General features: G+C 39.7%; 1 protein-coding gene and 1 pseudogene across 10 annotated transcripts in view; one reads left to right on the forward strand and one right to left on the reverse strand.

Moving 5' to 3' along the window:
- NRG3 (neuregulin 3) overlaps positions 1-17,407 on the forward strand; it is a 1,064,827-nt gene that overhangs the window by 301,202 nt on the left and 746,218 nt on the right. The window lies entirely within an intron of this gene.
- Positions 6,840-7,306, reverse strand: LOC112854819 (U1 small nuclear ribonucleoprotein C pseudogene; annotated as a pseudogene).

Below are 17,407 nucleotides of genomic sequence, written 5' to 3' on the forward strand. Positions count from 1 at the left end.
TGTGACTACTCCAAAAACAGATACTATTCTCCCCACTACGATGATAGGTACTCAATAAAGGCAGTTGCTTGGTTACTTGGATGATTACTTCTGTAACTGTCATGAAAGGAAAAGACTGCTCCACAAACTTAAGCACGTGTGTGGGTGGAGGAGTACCATTTATTGCACACTTAATATAAATGCTCTGTGTATGTGTATGTGTATGTATATATATTTAATTCTTACAACAACTCTCTGATATAATTGCCATTATACCCACTTTCCCAATGAGAAATCTGAGTTCTAGAGAAATCAAGGATTTGCCCAGGTTAGGTCTTATTTTTAGCCCAGAGGCTGCCATATTCTTCCATCCCACTGGACCAGAATGGGTCCATGAGATATTATTTCTTCATCCAACTTGGGAAACTGTAGATGAAGCCAACATAAACAACTGTCTTCCCTGTGCTAGCTCTCAAAACTTTTAATACATTCATGTGATTCTCCAAGTTTGACTATACCTCATAGCACTTTCCAGATCCGTTTGGCCTCAGAACCCATTTATACGTCTCTCTGCAGAACATACTTTGGGAGATACAGTATTATACCAAATGCTGTCTTTAAAAAAATTTTAGCTTTCATAAATGTTTGGTGGACCACTCCCCCTTCTCAACTTGATTTGAAGAGAGAATATGTATCCCGACCCGAGTATTCATTCTGTTACATTGAGATCGGGCAGAAGTGGTTGGCATATCAATTCTCAGAATCCCAGGGACCTCACCAGCTGTTCTATGGCTCTGTTTGCCTCAGCAGAGAGGAGAGGGACAAAAATGTATGCTTGATGCTCCTATTTATTTTGACCCATGCCCAGGCCCACAGGCTATCCATCACACAAAGCATGTGCAAGAGAAGAAGAAACTTGGATTGAGCTGCCTGAGCTCTGATCTTCCTGTCAGCCTGTCCCTGGTGGGTCTCCCGCTCTGGTGGTATTTGGTTGGAGCTGGGTGGGGGGGCAGGAGTGCCAGTGAGTGCTATCGAGTCGCCTGCACCTTTTGCACTGCACAGGACAAGTTTATTTATTTTTGTCTCCAGCTGAGAGCAGCAACATGGCATTCCCTGATCCCCTCAGTAATTTCCCAGGCTCAATGATTCCTGTTTCTCTTGACCTGCTTCACAGCTGGTGGCATTGCTGCTGACCTGGATTTGCTCTTCTTAGCTCAGATGACATAGCAGCTCAGAAGTTGCATGTATTTGACAACACAAAGACTCCATCCCTTTAAACAAGACACACACACACACACACACACACACACACACACACACACACACACACAATGCAGCTCTGAAGTCACAGAGGCCTTGGTTCTAGTCCTGGCTTGAGAACACTAAATCCCGGCTCTGCCACTTGCTAGTTTGGACAAGTTACTAACCACACAGCCTCACTTTTCTGTATCTGCACGATGATGATATTACCCACCTCACAGGGCTCTTGAGAGGATTAAATAGCTCAGTGCCTGGAATATAGCAACAGTCATATACTGTTTGCTGTGTTTATATTACTAGTATTTTTCAATTTTGTCTTTTATTGTTTTACATATTAGTATTTACTTTCTTTTGCTTTCTCATAAACCATCAAGGCCTCATGGACTTATTTTAATCTAAGGAGACGTTAAGGAGAATAATCTGTTGATCCTTTCTACAAAGGGTTTGTAATTATCTGGGGAAATTAATCATAAACATAAGAAAAGGTTACCAGTGACACATTATATGCAGTATTTTAATTATTAAAAAAATAAAAAAACATTCTTCATAAAGAAACTGAGTGTTAAATAAATCCATTAGCACCCAAGTTTAAAAAAGTCTATATGATGAGTAAGTGTAACTGATAAGATTTGAAAAAAAATATTTGGAGTGTGTGTATTATCAAGAGTATACTCTAAGCTAATGGATCTCAAATTTTCTGATCTCAGGAACATTTTACATTCATAAAAATTATTGAAGTCTCCTCAAGAGCCTTTTCTTCAGTGAGCCATACCTATCAATATTTACCATATTAAAAATTAAAACAAGGAGACTTAAAATATTTTATTGATCCTTATCAAAAATAAAAATAAACTATTGCATGCTAACATAAATGACAGTTTTTTTAATTTTTTTTTTTGAGAGAGACAGACAGAGCATGAGTGGGGGAGGGGCAGAGAGAGAGGAGACACAGAAGCAGAAGCAGGTTCCAGGCTCTGAGCTGTCAGCACAGAACCCAACGTGAGGCTCGAACTCACGAACCGCAAAATCATGAATTGAGCCAAAGTTGGATGCTTAACCAAATGAGCCACCCAGGCGCCCCGTAAATAACAATTTTTAATGGAAAATAAATTATTTTCTGAAACAAAAAGACTGAGAAAAGTAGCATTGCTTTGTATATTTATGTATTGTAGTAAAAAACACATGAAATCTACCCCTAAACATATTTTTGAGTGTATAGTACAGTATTGTTAACTATGAGTAAAATGTTGTTCAGCAGATCTGTAGAAATTTTTGTGTGGCATAAATGACGTTTTAATACCCATTGAATAGCAGAAACTCTCCCATTTCCTACCCCCTGTCCTGTGGCAACCACCATTCTTTCTAGCTCAATGCGTTTGATTACTTTAGATACCTCCTATAAGTAGAATTAAGTAGTGTCTGTCCTGTGGCTGGCTTATTTCACTTAGCAAAATGTTCTCAAAAATTAATCATGTTGTAGCATATGACAGGATTTCCTTTTTAATTGCTGAACGATATCCCATCGTATGTGAAGATTGTGTTTTCTTCATTCATTCATGTGCCAGTAGACATTTAGTTTATTTTGACTGCTTAGCTATGGTGAATAATGCTCTCATAAACATGGGAATGCAAATATCTTTTTAAAATCCTGTTTTCAGTTCTTTTGGATATATACAAGAGGCGGGATTGCGGAATCATGTGGTAGTTGTGTTTTTATATATATTTTTTGAGAAACCTCCATACTGTTTTCCATAGTGGCTGCACCATTTTACATTCCCGCCAACAATTATTTTAGATGATGGCTACCCTAATATGTGTGAAGTGAGATCTCATTGTGGTTTTAAATTGCGTTTGCCTGATGAATAGTGATATTGAGCATCTTTTCATTTATCCGCTAGCCATTTATAACTCTTCTTGGGAGAAATGTCTGTCTAAGCCATTGGCACTTTTTTAAAACTTTGAGTTATTATTGTTTTTCATAGTGAGTTGTATGAATTCCTATATATTTTGGATATTAATCTCTTATATATATGGTTTGAAATATTTTCTCCCATTTGATAAGCTGCCTTTTCATTTTGTTAATTTTTTCCCTTTGCCATGCAGAAGCTTTGTAGTTTGATGTAATCCGACTTGTCTATTTTTGCTTTTATTGCCTATTCTTTTTTTTTTTTTTAATTTTTTTTTCAACGTTTTTTATTTATTTTTGGGACAGAGAGAGACAGAGCATGAATGGGGGAGGGGCAGAGAGAGGGAGACACAGAACCGGAAACAGGCTCCAGGCTCCGAGCCATCAGCCCAGAGCCCGACGCGGGGCTCGAACTCATGGACCGCGAGATCGTGACCTGGTTGAAGTCGGACGCTTAACCGACTGCGCCACCCAGGCGCCCCTTTTATTGCCTATTCTTTTGGTGTCATTAAGAAATCATTTCCAAAACCAGGGTCATGAATCTTTTTCCCTATGCTTTTTTTCCTACAAGTTTACAGTTTCTGGTATTACATTTAGGTATTATTCGATCCATTTTGGGTTAATATTTGTGAGTACTGTGAAGTAGGCTCCCACTTTCATTCTTTTGCATGTGGGCATCCACTTTTCCCAACGCCATTTATTGAAGAAGCTGTCCTTTGCTCCATGTGTATTCTTGGCACTCATGTTGAAGATTAGCTGACTGTACCTGCATGGGTTTATTTCTGGGCTCTCTGTTCTGTTCCATTGATCTGTACATCTGTCTTTATGCCAGTACCATATAGTTTTCATTATTGTAGCTTGAAATCAAAGAGTATGGGGCCTTCAGTTTTATTTTTCTTCTAAAATATTGTTTTATTTATTCAGAGTCCTTTGTGGTTCCACATGAATTTTTTCTAATTTTGTAAAAAATTGCCATTGAGATTTTTTTAGGGGTTACTTTGAATCTGTAGATTACTTTGATAGTATGGGCATTTTAACAATATTAAGCTTTCAGTTTCATGAACACAGGGTATCTTTCCATTTATGTCTTCTTTCTTTCAGCAGTGTGTAGTTTTAATTGTACGAGTCTTTTGCCTTCTTAGTTATGTTTATTCCTAAGTATTTTATTCCTTTCGATGCTATTATACATGGGTTTGTTTCCCTAATTTCCCTTTGGGATTGGCCATTGTCAGTGTATGGAAATACAGTTTACTCTTGTGTGTTGCTTATATATCTTGCATCTTTGCTGAATTCATTTATTGGTTGCAACAGTTTTTGTGAGGAAACTTTAGTGTTTTCTGCATATAAGATTGTGTCATCTGTGAACAGTACTTCTTCCTTTCTGATTTGGGTGCTTTTTATTTCTTTTTCTTGCCTAATTGCTCGGACCAGAGCTTGCAGTACTATGTTGAATAGAAGTAGTGGGAGTTGGGCATCCATGCCTTGTTCTTGACCTCAGAGGAAAGGCTGTCAGTACAGTGTTAGCTGTGGGTTTGTCGTATATGGCCTTTATTGTATTGAAGTAATTTCTTTCTGTTCCTAGTTTGAGTGTTTTTGTCATAACAGGGTGTTGAATTTTGTCAGTTGCTTTTTGTGTATCTGTTGAGATGATCATGTGATTTTTATCCTTCATTCCGGTAATGGAGTGTTTCATATCAATTGATTTTTGTGTGTTCAGTCATCCGTGCATTACAGGGATAAATCCCATTGGTCATGGTGTCTGATCCTGTTGATATCTGTTGATTTCAGTTTGCTAGAATTTTGTTGAGTTCTTTTGCATCTATATTCATCAGAGATATTGGCCAGTTGTCTTCTTTTGGGGTAGTATCTTTTTCTGGCTTTGGTATCAGGATAATGCCATTCTCATTAAATGTGTTTGGAACTATTTCCTCCTCTTCAGATTTCTGGAAAAGTTTGAGAATGATTGGTGTTAATTCTTCTTTAAATATTTGGCGGAATTCACCAATGAATCCATCTGATCTTGAACTTGTCTTTCTGAGGAAGTTTTTGATAAGTCATTCAGCCTCCTTACTAGTTATAGGTCTGTTCAGTTCTGTTTCTTCATGATTCAGTCATGGTCGGTTCAATTTCTAGGAAGGCTTCTCAAGACTTTCCTGTGGATGTATCTTCTCTGGACTTGTGCATGTAGATTTTTAATTAGATGGGTTTGCTGGTTTAGAGCTCATGATCTCTTGTTTTTCTGTGGTGTTTTTCTGCTATACTGAGGCTGCTCTGAATCAGCAGCACACCGTCCAGCTCTTTTACCTTCTCAGTGGCCCCCATTAAGAACACACTGGGTCCCAGCAGTGACAGGAGACGACTGAGACAGAAGCCAGTCCCTTAGGTAAGCTCTCCTGCTCCCACCCCATGAAAACCCAGAATGTTGAAGATACAATCCACTCCTCTCTTTCCCTCTCCAGGGAGAGTCCAGGAACTGGGAGTTCCCAACCATGATACTATACCAGTGGGAGGGATGGGGGTGGGAGGGCACCACACATTTTCCTGTTGGCTTCATTGTGGCTGATTTTATGCCACCTGGGGTGCAGGAGTTTCTTAACTGTTTTCTGGATTTCTCACAAAGGATATTGATCTGTGTTTATTTCTGAATCAGTATCTCTGTGGGAGGAAGGAGAGTCTAGGGCTTCCTATTCCACCATCTTGCTAACCTGCCAGGACATTACTTTATGTTTTTGCCAATCTCTTTAATGTCTGCCTTAGCAGAAGATAGCTAGATTCATATATCTGCACCTATAATCAATCCCTTATGTTGGTGTGGTGAGAGTATGTGAGGAAAACTAACTTCATACAAATATGTGGCTGGAAAAAGAAGGATTGTGTTTGTAGCAAAATCAGATAATTTTAGATTTCTTAAATTCTTATACCCTAACTCAACAGTTAATATTATTAAAGATTACTGACAATGTGGAATCTGAAATTATAGGACATTTTGTACTGTGTGACATTCTACCTTGAAAGAGCCTTCTACCGGTACATCATTTCATAGCCTCATGCATTGGTCATTTGAAAAATATTGTTTCATTGAGTTAAGCAGATCTTCTAAATAAATGGTGGCTCATGATTATACAATATCAATAAAATTATTCTATCGATCTGATCACCATTTACATTGGAAATGTCTTATGTTACCAAATACTAGTTTTCCAAAATCCCAATTCTCACTTGGTTGCTTTAACTTGATCAGTAGTAACGGTTGATAATCAACATACTCTCAGCTGTTTTCCCTGAAATGACAAATATACCTCATTCTTTTTTGACAAGGTATCTACCAAATATCGTAGTTTGAAAACCTTTTTCTTTCCATCAGCCACTCTGTCAAGTAAAAATAGTGTCCCACGAAAAAGTAGCTAGTTCAGTTTGTAACTCAAAACAACTGCACAATAACTTTTTTTTAAAACTAAAACAGTTGACAATTTTATCTTCACATTTCACACAACAAATGAAAATTGCTTTTTTTGTTTTGTTTTGTTTTTGTTTTTGTCCCACTACTTCCCTACAAAACCTATTCTCTGTTTGATAGGAAGGGGGACAAATTTTCCTTGTCATGCTGTTAGAAAACATCCAGAGTCACAGCACCATGATCTCCTGGTAAAGAAAAAGTAATGTAAAATGAATATAAAGAGGGCCCCCTCTCTTCTTATCTGTCTGGTCAAGTCATTCCTGGCTGAGTGGGCACCATCATGGGACGGGCGGGAGGTCTCATCATGGGGGTGCTGAGGCATCATTGGCACATGGCCTCCCACAAGAGGCCTCATTCCAGAAGCAGGTCCCACTGGCATCATCCCAGGAGGAGGAGGGTCCATTGTTGGCATCATGGGAGGGCCCCCATAACGGGTGCTAGCATCATACCAGGGCAAGGAAGACCCGCAAGATGTGGGAGGTGGGATCATGGCCCCTCCAGGAGGAGAAGCAGAGAATAGAGTAAGAGGCATCTTTTCATGTTGAAATGCCATGCTTGTTTTGTCAATCAAGCTCTGAGCCTGCTCTTCTATCTGTTTCTGATAGTAGTCTTTTACATTCTTTGTGTTTCCTACCGCTTTACTGTGTCTTTCTCACAGACGGAGAGTCATGAGTAAGGTATGTGTTATAGTAAAACTTAGGCATGTTGCTCTACAGGCACTGGCCACTCCGTCCCTGCACAAGTATTTTTAAGGCAATAATTGACACTTCGGTATACATCAGAAGAGTTGTGTATGCGTGTGTGTGTGTGTGTACTTCTCATTTCATTACATAGAATATTTTAAAGATGCGTGCTCAGGAGTTGATATTTGATAAAATTAACGATTTTTACTACTACATCAAGGACATCCCTAAATGGAAATGTCCCCCAGCGAAAGGACACAGCAGTGAAGAATATTATTAATATTAATACCAATGAATTTTATTGCCTTGATTTGCAGCGACCAGTTTTATCAGACATTGCTTTTACAGTATCAATGCAAACCTCATAGAATCTCTAAAAGGTTCTCGCAGACCACACTTTGAGAGCTGCTCGTTTGAGCTACTATAACAAATATACCCAAGATTACAGAGGATCAAACAAGACAAAAGGGTATTCATTCTTCTAACTGTTTAGACCAGTGGTTTTCATCGAGGGGCAAACTTGACCCAAGTATTTGACAACATCTGGGGAAATTTTTGGTTGCCACAACTAGGGAAAAGGGGAGTCACTGGTATGCAGGAACTCAACCAAACTTTCTGTAGTGCCTGGAATACTGTCTTATAACAAATTATTATTCAGCTCAAAGACAGTAGTTCCAAAGTCCAGCAACTCTGGTCTAAAGAGAGGAGGGCAGGCCTGGAAGATAGTTATATGCTCTACAAGGTTATATAAGGGCAAAGGTTTCTTCTATCTAATGGTTCTGTTATTCCCCAAGGAGTTTTCCTCATTACCAGTCAGACCTGGCTGACCGGAACAACATCTGCTTTCTGCAAGGGGCAAAGATAAGAAGTTGAGGACAAGCAATTGGCTCTTAAGAAAATGATGGGAAAATTGCCCACAGCCTTCCAGCTCCTTACAATTCCATTGGCAAGGACTTGGCCAAATGGCCAGGCTGAGACTGTCATGGAGGAGAGGTTTCCATTTAAAAGGGAGGTGCAGAGACTGGTTGCTGGGGAAAATTAGCAATAGCCATCATGATAGGGAAATGCTTTAAAATGTTTGAAAGGATGCTAAGAGAAGCCAGTGGTCTTAATCACAGAACAATTTAAAGTTCCTGTGTATATATAATAGGAATGGATTTTTAACATATAGAAAACCGAACATAATCCTTGCAGTGTTTTGTAAACATTGAATTTATGAAAATATATTTTGTCATTCTCTTCTGGAGTCAAATTCATTCCTTGGGGACCTAATCAATTGACTTGCCCATAGGAAGAATGTGTTCTTTGGGAGGTCACCAGCTCCAACCAAATGTAAATAAACTGATATCTGACTTGTTTATGGAACTTATCTTCGGGCTTCATTAAAACCCTGCATTTCTAACTAGAGAAAGGAAAGGGAGACATTGACTTACTGTCAAAACCAACAAGGTCTGGATGAAGGCCCCTTGAAAGTCTCATTCCTGTGAGCTGGTAAACATTTATAGCTAATTTGAAATGAGATGCTTAATTACATAATTTCATTCCAATTAAGCTGCTAATTAATTGACAGGGCATCTTTGAGTGCTTTACACAGTACAAGTAAAAGGCAGCAGCGTCTTGAGCCTATTACCTGTGACCCTTTGGGAGAGATCAGTAAATAACTATTTAAGAGGTTGGAAACAGAGTTTGTTAAAAATGAAAATAAGAGCCCAGCCCAGGGAGATCCAGGCCCAAGACCACCTCTGGCTTAGGGTCTTTCAGCTCTCTCCCATCAGACCTCCCCACTTTTTTTTTTTTTTTTTGAGAGAGAGAGAGTAATGAAAAGAAAAAAAAAAAAACAAACCCAACACCTCTAAATAAGTATTTATTCTGTGCCCAGCCTTGTGCTAGGAAGTGATACAAGTGATATAAGACATTAAAACGTCCGTCCACTTGCTGTTTTAAGAAATAGGTTGTTTGGGAAGGAGGTAATTAGCTTTACCTTTCTTAACCTCTAATTTACCTTTTCTCTTTCCTGTCTTTCTGCTTCAGCCTCCTAAAACCTCGTCCTGCAGACAGATCAGCCATGTCCAGTTCATCTCTGCAGCTGGAATTAAGTGTTTTAACAGAAAAAGAGAATTCTAGATTGAAATCAGTTCTTTGAAATAAAAGGCATTATTTTACCACTTGCATTCTCCAGCCTTTTGGACTGTAAAGCTATAATGTGGGAATAAACATGTATTCTTACCCATAGCCATGACATACTTGTTCCTTCACTTGCCTGCACTGACGAAGATATTACTGGAATGTGTCTTTTTCATCATTTAATACAGAAGCAGAAACCTGTGGGGCAGGCATGGTGGCTGTCTAGCTCTAAATGTTAGTGTTGGCTCAAGGATCTTTCAGAATCATTTCAGCAGATGCTCAAAGGCTGCGTTATCACATCTTTCCATCTTATAATTGGTTTTATTTTAATAAAGAATAAAATCAGGTCAAGTGCAGATTTGTCTCCCAACCCAAAGAGTTTCATATGCTTTTCACTCTGTATTTTTACCCAATCTGTAACTGGCAGCATGTCTTTATTTTTTAAGTATTTGAAAAGGTGAGTTTCCTCTCAGATACATCAGTTCCTCTGCATATCTTTAGTTCCCTGTCACTGGATAGCAGCAGCAATTTCGTCACATCGTGTCTAAATGTCTATGTGGGCATGAAATTGTTAGGAATCACCTTAGTGAATAACTGACTCAAGAATTCATTGCTTCAAAACAAGATAATTTCTTTAGCAGAAGCATACAGGACCCCAAAGAGATGTAACTCACACACTTATTAAAGACAGATAGTATCTCACTCCTCTCTCCCTCCTGTCCCCACAAACCTCCTTTAAATCCTCACCAATAAAGAGGCACGCAGTGGGAGCCAGAGAAGAAGAATCTTTGCTGTCCTTATCTAAGTGATGGTTAACCTCTCCTTCAGTCATAACTAGTGCTGGAATCATCTTGAAAAGCTCTTTCCCATGGGAAGTGAGGCGACCGTGAGCATCCTGGCATTATATTTCCAGTCCTGGCCACTGAACATCCTGGCATTATATTTCTAGTCCTGGCCACTGACAAGGAACTTAGGCTGTGATACTGAGGTCCACTTCCCCCGGTGCCTCAGAATTTTAACCTGAACCCAACAAACCTGCATGGTGTGTGCTCACATGTTTATTATATATCGCAAGTGTAGTGCAGAGTGGACATGTGGGCATGTGATAAGCAGATGTGGTCATAATTAAACCCTTTCAACTGTATGGGTACTGAAAGGAATACTTAATCAGAAATCAGAGGGGTGACCCATATTTGGATAAACATTTATGGGCTCATGCAATCATATTATACGTATTATCTATCTATACCTATTACAGACTTTCTGGACATTCAAGTCCCTCTTCCAGGAAACTCCAAGACTTTGGAACACTGGACTTCTGGCCTCGTGAACCTGTTGTTTCTTCACATGGTGGACTCCTTTGTAACATGGGCAATCCCAGTGATGAGGACATATGAGGGAAAGAGTAACCATTCTGTCAAGCCCTGGTTTGTCCTTATCTTCAGATCATCATAAAGATTTTTCCTGATCTTATTTCCATTAGATCAGAACCCAGCCTAGACTCTCATCCAACAAGTAGACTCAGAGACCTTTTGGTAGGTGCTTACTGTAATTCAGTTTCTTTTTTTAATGTTTATTAATATATTTTGAGAGAGAGAGCACACGCGTGTCCGTACATGTTCATGTGAGTGCAAGAGGAGCAGAGAAAGAGGGAGAGAGAGAATCCCAAGCAGGCTCCATGCTGTCAGTGCAGAGTCTAATGCGGGGCTCGATCTCAGGAACCCTGAGATCATGACCTGACCCAATATCAAGAGTCGTATGCTTAGCTAAGCCACCCAGGTGCTCCCAGTTTATTTTCATAGATTTAATTTTACTTCTCAATGAATAATATAAATTAACAAATAAAAACAAATTCAGAATGTGGATTTTTTTAGATCCCAGGTGTTAAGAATTCCTTGATGTGCCTATGATGGACCTATAAACCATATATGAACTTTCATGTTACTAAGGTGATCAGTAGATAGTGAAATGAACAAAAAATTGGCTTAACATTCTTAGGTTCTTATTTGCGCTCTTCTTGAGGTGAAACGCTTTTAATTGGCTTCTTATGTGCCATTGAGGCATTCTCACCTCTGGATGCTTACATCATGGATATGGAAACTTTATTTATGGTATTTATTAATTTTTAATGGTTATTTTAAATTTCTTGATGGGGCGCCTGGGTGGCGCAGTCGGTTAAGCGTCCGACTTCAGCCAGGTCACGATCTCGCGGTCCGTGAGTTCGAGCCCCGCGTCAGGCTCTGGGCTGATGGCTCAGAGCCTGGAGCCTGTTTCCGGTTCTGTGTCTCCCTCTCTCTCTGCCCCTTCCCCGTTCATGTTCAGTCTCTCTCTGTCCCAAAAAAATAAATAAACGTTGAAAAAAAATTTTTTTAAATAAAAAAAAAAATTCTTGAAACACATTTCAAGATACTTCCAAAATTCATGTTTTGCTATTAATCATCTATGTCCTGAAACTATATTGCTAAATGAAATTTCTTAGTATTTGTTTGAGGACAGAGGAATTAGATTTAGAGTAGGAAGGGTAAAACCCAGGATTCTTTATCATCCTTTTCAAACTAGGAACTGTGGTGCTGGATTTTTCTATGGGCTAGAGGGAGGCCTATTTCCTTGCTGGTTCTCTTACATGCTTGATAGCATTATTATTGAGGTTTACTGGATCCCTGTGGAAGCCCATTGTGAAGGTGGCTGAGTGAGTGTTTTAACTCTAGCACATGCCCCAGTTTATTAAAAGGATCATATTCTGTCATTGGCTCCCCTTTACTTAGATGGCATTCCTGAATGTACATTTTCAGAAATTATTTTGAAGATTGAACATCATAAAAAAAGCTATTTTAGGATATTATGTTCGATTTCCAAAAGCAGTGGAATAATCAAGTGAACTAGTTATTTCCATAATGAAATGGCAAATTTTGGAAATGACTAAATTTTACATAAATATAATAGTTTTGAATGGCCTTGTTCATGGGAAAATAAGAAATTATCTCAAAATGCTAATTAGTGTTGAGACCTCCTCTGACCTTTTATAATTTGTCTCTTGTCTACGGTTTCTTTAATAAATGTGTGTATTTTATTTTATTTTTAAAAATTCAACTAAGACTATTCCCAAAGGGGGAAGCAATGTAGCATGCATTTCAGAGCAAGTGCTTTGGAATGCACGCCATTGCAGGCTGGGTTCCCCCGGACAAAACCCCTTTGCCCAATAAGGCGGTGGGGGGGGGTGGGTAAAAATACCTACCTCATGATGTTGCTGAGAGGGTCGCATTCAAACATACTCAGAGACCTTAGTACTTTTGTCTCTAAAATAATATTAAGTATCACTTTCATATTATCATTAATAAATGTATTGCTTTCCAAGATGAAGAATAAAAAAAACCCCAAATTTGGAACATCCGCATAAGATTAATAGAAAACATTTTTACTATTACGGTTATAACCACCAGTTTTTATCTAAAATAGGTGATTAACGCTCTTTCTTTTAAGCATTTGGTGAAACTTAAGGTATTTTCCTGTATGCAAAGTTGATAATAGTTTTATTTTCTTTTTTAATCATCCAAAGTAGCCAAATTTCTTTGGAATACAGATAAAAAGATATTATTCTTGCTCCCATATGTGTACAGGTATCACTTATTCATTTTTTCTCTGAAATTAAAGAAATGGAAAGTTGGGAGTCACTGTTTTCACTCTTCATTGACAAGTTTTCCACTTACTGTGTAGGACCTTGAACAAATCCTACCTCTCTGTGCTGCTGGACCAGTAAGGGAGCTTTCAGCTGCTAAGTAGATTAAAAAACCCTGAAAATGCCTTCAACAATAGCACATCAGAGGCAGAATAAGTCCAGAGTTGCTCTATTCAGTGTCTCACCAACAGTATCTAAGATCTCTCCAACCATCTGTCCTGCCATCCTCAGTATCTCAGCTTTGTTCTCGTTTCCCCATCATGCACACATGTTGGCACTACAGGACCAGGCATTACACACAGATATGACAAACTCTCATAGAGGGACAATGAAAATGTCATTTCTGTTGTATCCTTCATAACACTGAGAAACTCTTTCCCACGAATCCTCACCCCCAGGATTTCCCAGACATGACATTGGTTATAAGTGGGTCACTTGTCACCCCAGCCAGTGACTGGCAAGTGTAGTGCCATTGCTGTAGTTGGCTAAAGCAGAATGAGACCCTCTGATTGGTTAGACTGATCTGGATTTGCCCCTGAACTAGAGACAGTGGGCTCTTCCCTGAAGGCTGGATATATGGATAAAATTTTGTTCAAGAGTAAATGGACGTAGGTAACAGTGCACAGTATCTACTAAAGCATTGGGAAATACCAATTCTATCCAAGTCACAGTAATTTTTTTTTTATTTGAATTAATGAAATAATGGCAGTACTTATAACCAGGCCCATGGCTCTCAAATAAACAACAACGCTTTGGGGATGAGTTTAAGGCTTAGCCAATTATGTTTAAGTATAACCCTAGGCTCTCCTTCACCTGTGTTCCCACTGTTCAGCTAGGGCTCATAGGGTTCATCACTCACTCATTGCCATAGCTCTTACATTGTTGTCTACACTGATGTCCATGATAATCACATTCCAACTCCATGTGATGGTGAAAGGCACAAACTACATGACTTCTAATCCCCTTCCTTCTTTAAATTCTTTAAATTTTCCAGGAGCCATTAATGAGGTAGGGAAAAACACACTATCAAATATCTACACCAGCAAGATTCATTTGATGAAGAAACTCCACAAAAGGCAAGTTTATTCATGTTGTAAAACTACCATGGCTTCCTTCTTCCTGCACATGTACAAGGAGAACTAAAAAGGCTTCTGGGTTAGCGTGAATGCTTTCTTACCAAACACTCTTTTCCCTCCTTGTTCTGGCCAGTCTGGGGGAAATATGTTATGCAAATGTGATCCACCAAGAAGGATTGATTTGTTGAGGCCTCCACCAGTACCTATTTTCTGAGGCCCTAGGATTTGTTTCCTGGCTGCCTCTGGTCCTGTGGTTGAGGCTTATTGGCAATTCAGTCCTAACACAAGAGCACTTTCCCTTTTTTTTTTCTTGGGCTTGATTTCCCATTGCATTTATCTGCTTCCGTCAATGCAAAATACTGAAAGGTTCAAATTGATTTTCCTTCTCGAAACATGAAAGGTCTGTTTTTCAAACTTCAGTATTTCCTAAGGAAATATCTCTGATCAATATGTGCAAGAATTAAAGAGAAACTCCAAACCCCCCCTTCTGATTGTCAGTAACTCAAAGCAACCTGTTTACCCACTTGGATCCTTCCCAGCAGAAAACGTTAACAATTGTAATTATCACCATTATGCAGTATGTTCAATTGTACAATCAATATAATTGCCAAATGGAAATTATACAATAAATATAATTGCTGCTTTACTCCTGTGCAGTATTTCACTGGCACTTCACATTTATTTTGTCCTTTAATTAGTAACAGGTGTAATTACAGGACTGTGTTCAGAGCTGAAGCTGAGTAATTGGCATGAGTGGGCACAGGGTTTTGCTATTGAGAGGGGGCCCGCATGACTCATTCTCTGCTGGGATTGCCTGAGGACACCACACGGCCCACTGAGCAGCCCAAAGTCATGCTGACCTGTGGACACTTTTGGTATAAACTCTAGGTCAAGGATGCCCTGCAGCCCCTGAGACACGCTATTTTGCCACCCTTCTCTCTTGACTTCCAGCACCCCGTTGTACCTATTCTTTGTCTATCTAGATGAATGTATTCATTCATTCATTCAACAAGTATTTATTGAACACTGATTATGTGTCAGGTACTATTCTATGTGTAGGAGATATTCAGGCAAGAGAGCGGCACAAAGCTTACAATCTAGTGGATAAAAGCAGGGACTACACACACACACACACACACACACACACACACACACACAAAACAAACCAAGAGATAAGAAATTTATAGTGATAAGGGCTAGGAAGATAGACTACTGTAACATAAGAATGTGTTTTGACTAGGTGGTCTTTCCCAGACATGACATTTGACTTGAGGTGTTAATGATGAGGCAGGATGTTTGGGCAGAGGTTGTGGCAACTGCAGAGACTCTCAAGGGGAACAAGCTTAGGAGAAGGTCCATAGTGTTCAGGGGGTGAGGAGGAAAGAGAAAAAAAGAGAGACAGAGACAGAGAAAATGTGAAGTGTACTGGAAGAAATCGATAGAAATGGTTTAAATCTTAGAGGGTCTTTAAATCATAATAAAGGATTTGATCTTCTAAGTGCAATGGGAATCTGGTGGAGAGTTGGTTGCAGTGTACTGGCACCCCTTGATTTACATCTACCATTCTACCTGCTGTTTAATAAGATACATTATAGAGGAGTAAGCATTGAAGGAGAGCAGATGGAGGAAACACCAGGTAGGAGTTGCTGGTTGCTCAGGCAAGAATGGTACCGCTGGAGGTGGAAAGACTATAGTGATTAAAAATATATGTCTTTTGAAAGGTAGAGTTGCCGTTGCCTGCTGATGGAGTTGGTGTGAATGATGAGACAAAAGACTGAAATCCTGAATGGCTCTAGGCTTTTGGCTTGGAACTAACTGAGACGGGGAAGTCTGGGGGAAACAAACACACCAGTTTTAAGAGTAGGACAACAAACGGGTTCCATTTAAAATGCCATTGGACATCCAGGTAGATAGTTGGATAAACACCCTGAAGGGAGTAGCCATTACTGTAGATCTAAATATGAAACTCAGTAGTATTGAGATGGAATTATTCATGGACCGGGATGCTGTAAACATCAGAGACAGAAGACAGAAGAGGTCCCAGGATTGAACTGTGAGCAGTTGCAACATTTAGAAGTTCCATAAATGAGGAAGAATAAGCCAAAAAAATTTCAGAAAGAGCTGCCAGTGAGGTACAAGGAAAACCAGGCAACTCTGGATGCTACTCCATCCAAGAGAGGATAAGAATAGAGGGCTTAACTATGTGAGATACTGCTGACATGCTAAGATGAAAGCAAAAACGTGGTCTTTGGATTTGGCAATGTGGAGGCTGCCATTGACCTTGCCAGAACAATTTTAGTGGAATGACTAGGATGCAAGAATATGTGTGGGTTGAAGATAAAATGTGAGCTGAGGAAATGCAGCCAGCGTGCACACATGACTTTTGGGGAGTGCTATGACAAAGAGCAAGAAACCCAGCTGTAGGTGGAGGGGCACCAGGGTCAAAGAAAGGCTGCTGGATATTTTTATATGTGGAAAAGGATGCAGAATGAGAAATGGATGCTACAAGGTGGGAGGTAAATTTCTATGTGAACAAAGTCCTTGAGTAGATGAGACATGAAATCCAGAATCTAAGTGAAGGGACTGCCTCCAACAGGAACAGAGGCTTGTGTTCCTTGTGATAAGAGGGAAAGCGAGAGTGTGGGCACAGATTCAGGAAGGTCAGTCCATGTGGTAGTGGGAGGACTGTCGCTGCCTCCCAGGAGTTCGTGATCTGAAGGAGAGAGACACATCGTGCACATCTCCCTGCATGAGTCAGAGAGAGGTCTGAATGCAGAGAAGTGAGTGCTGTGGGAGGGCAGCGGTGGGAGGAATCATCCCGTAAAGTTTGATAGAGGAGGTAGTGTTTGGCTTGACTCTTTAATAATACATGTAATTATATACTGTTATTTGACTAAGATACCAACAAATTTTAGGGCACTCTCTCTAGAAGACCCCCTGGTTAAGAGTTCTTTTATCAAGGAAGACCCAGGTTGATCTCTCATTCCCAGTGATACGATCACTAAGATCCTGAGACACTGCAGCCCCTCTCAGGTATCACTGCCTTCTCAGGTGCCCTGTTTTCCTTTGAAAACTTCTTCTCTCCTCAGTCTTTGGCCAAGTTTTAATTATCTTTCAACGCCAAATTGAAGTGCTACTTCTTCCAGAAAGCCTTCCCAATTCATCGCCAGTCCCCTTATCAATTTAGGTCAGTTTCCTTCCTGTATGTAGGTGGGGCAGGGAGAAGGATTCCCATCTTGTGGATGT

The sequence above is a fragment of the Puma concolor genome, chromosome D2 (assembly GCF_028749965.1).
Source record: "Puma concolor isolate L17-30 chromosome D2, mPumCon1.1.hap2, whole genome shotgun sequence".
Lineage (NCBI taxonomy): Eukaryota > Metazoa > Chordata > Mammalia > Carnivora > Felidae > Puma > Puma concolor.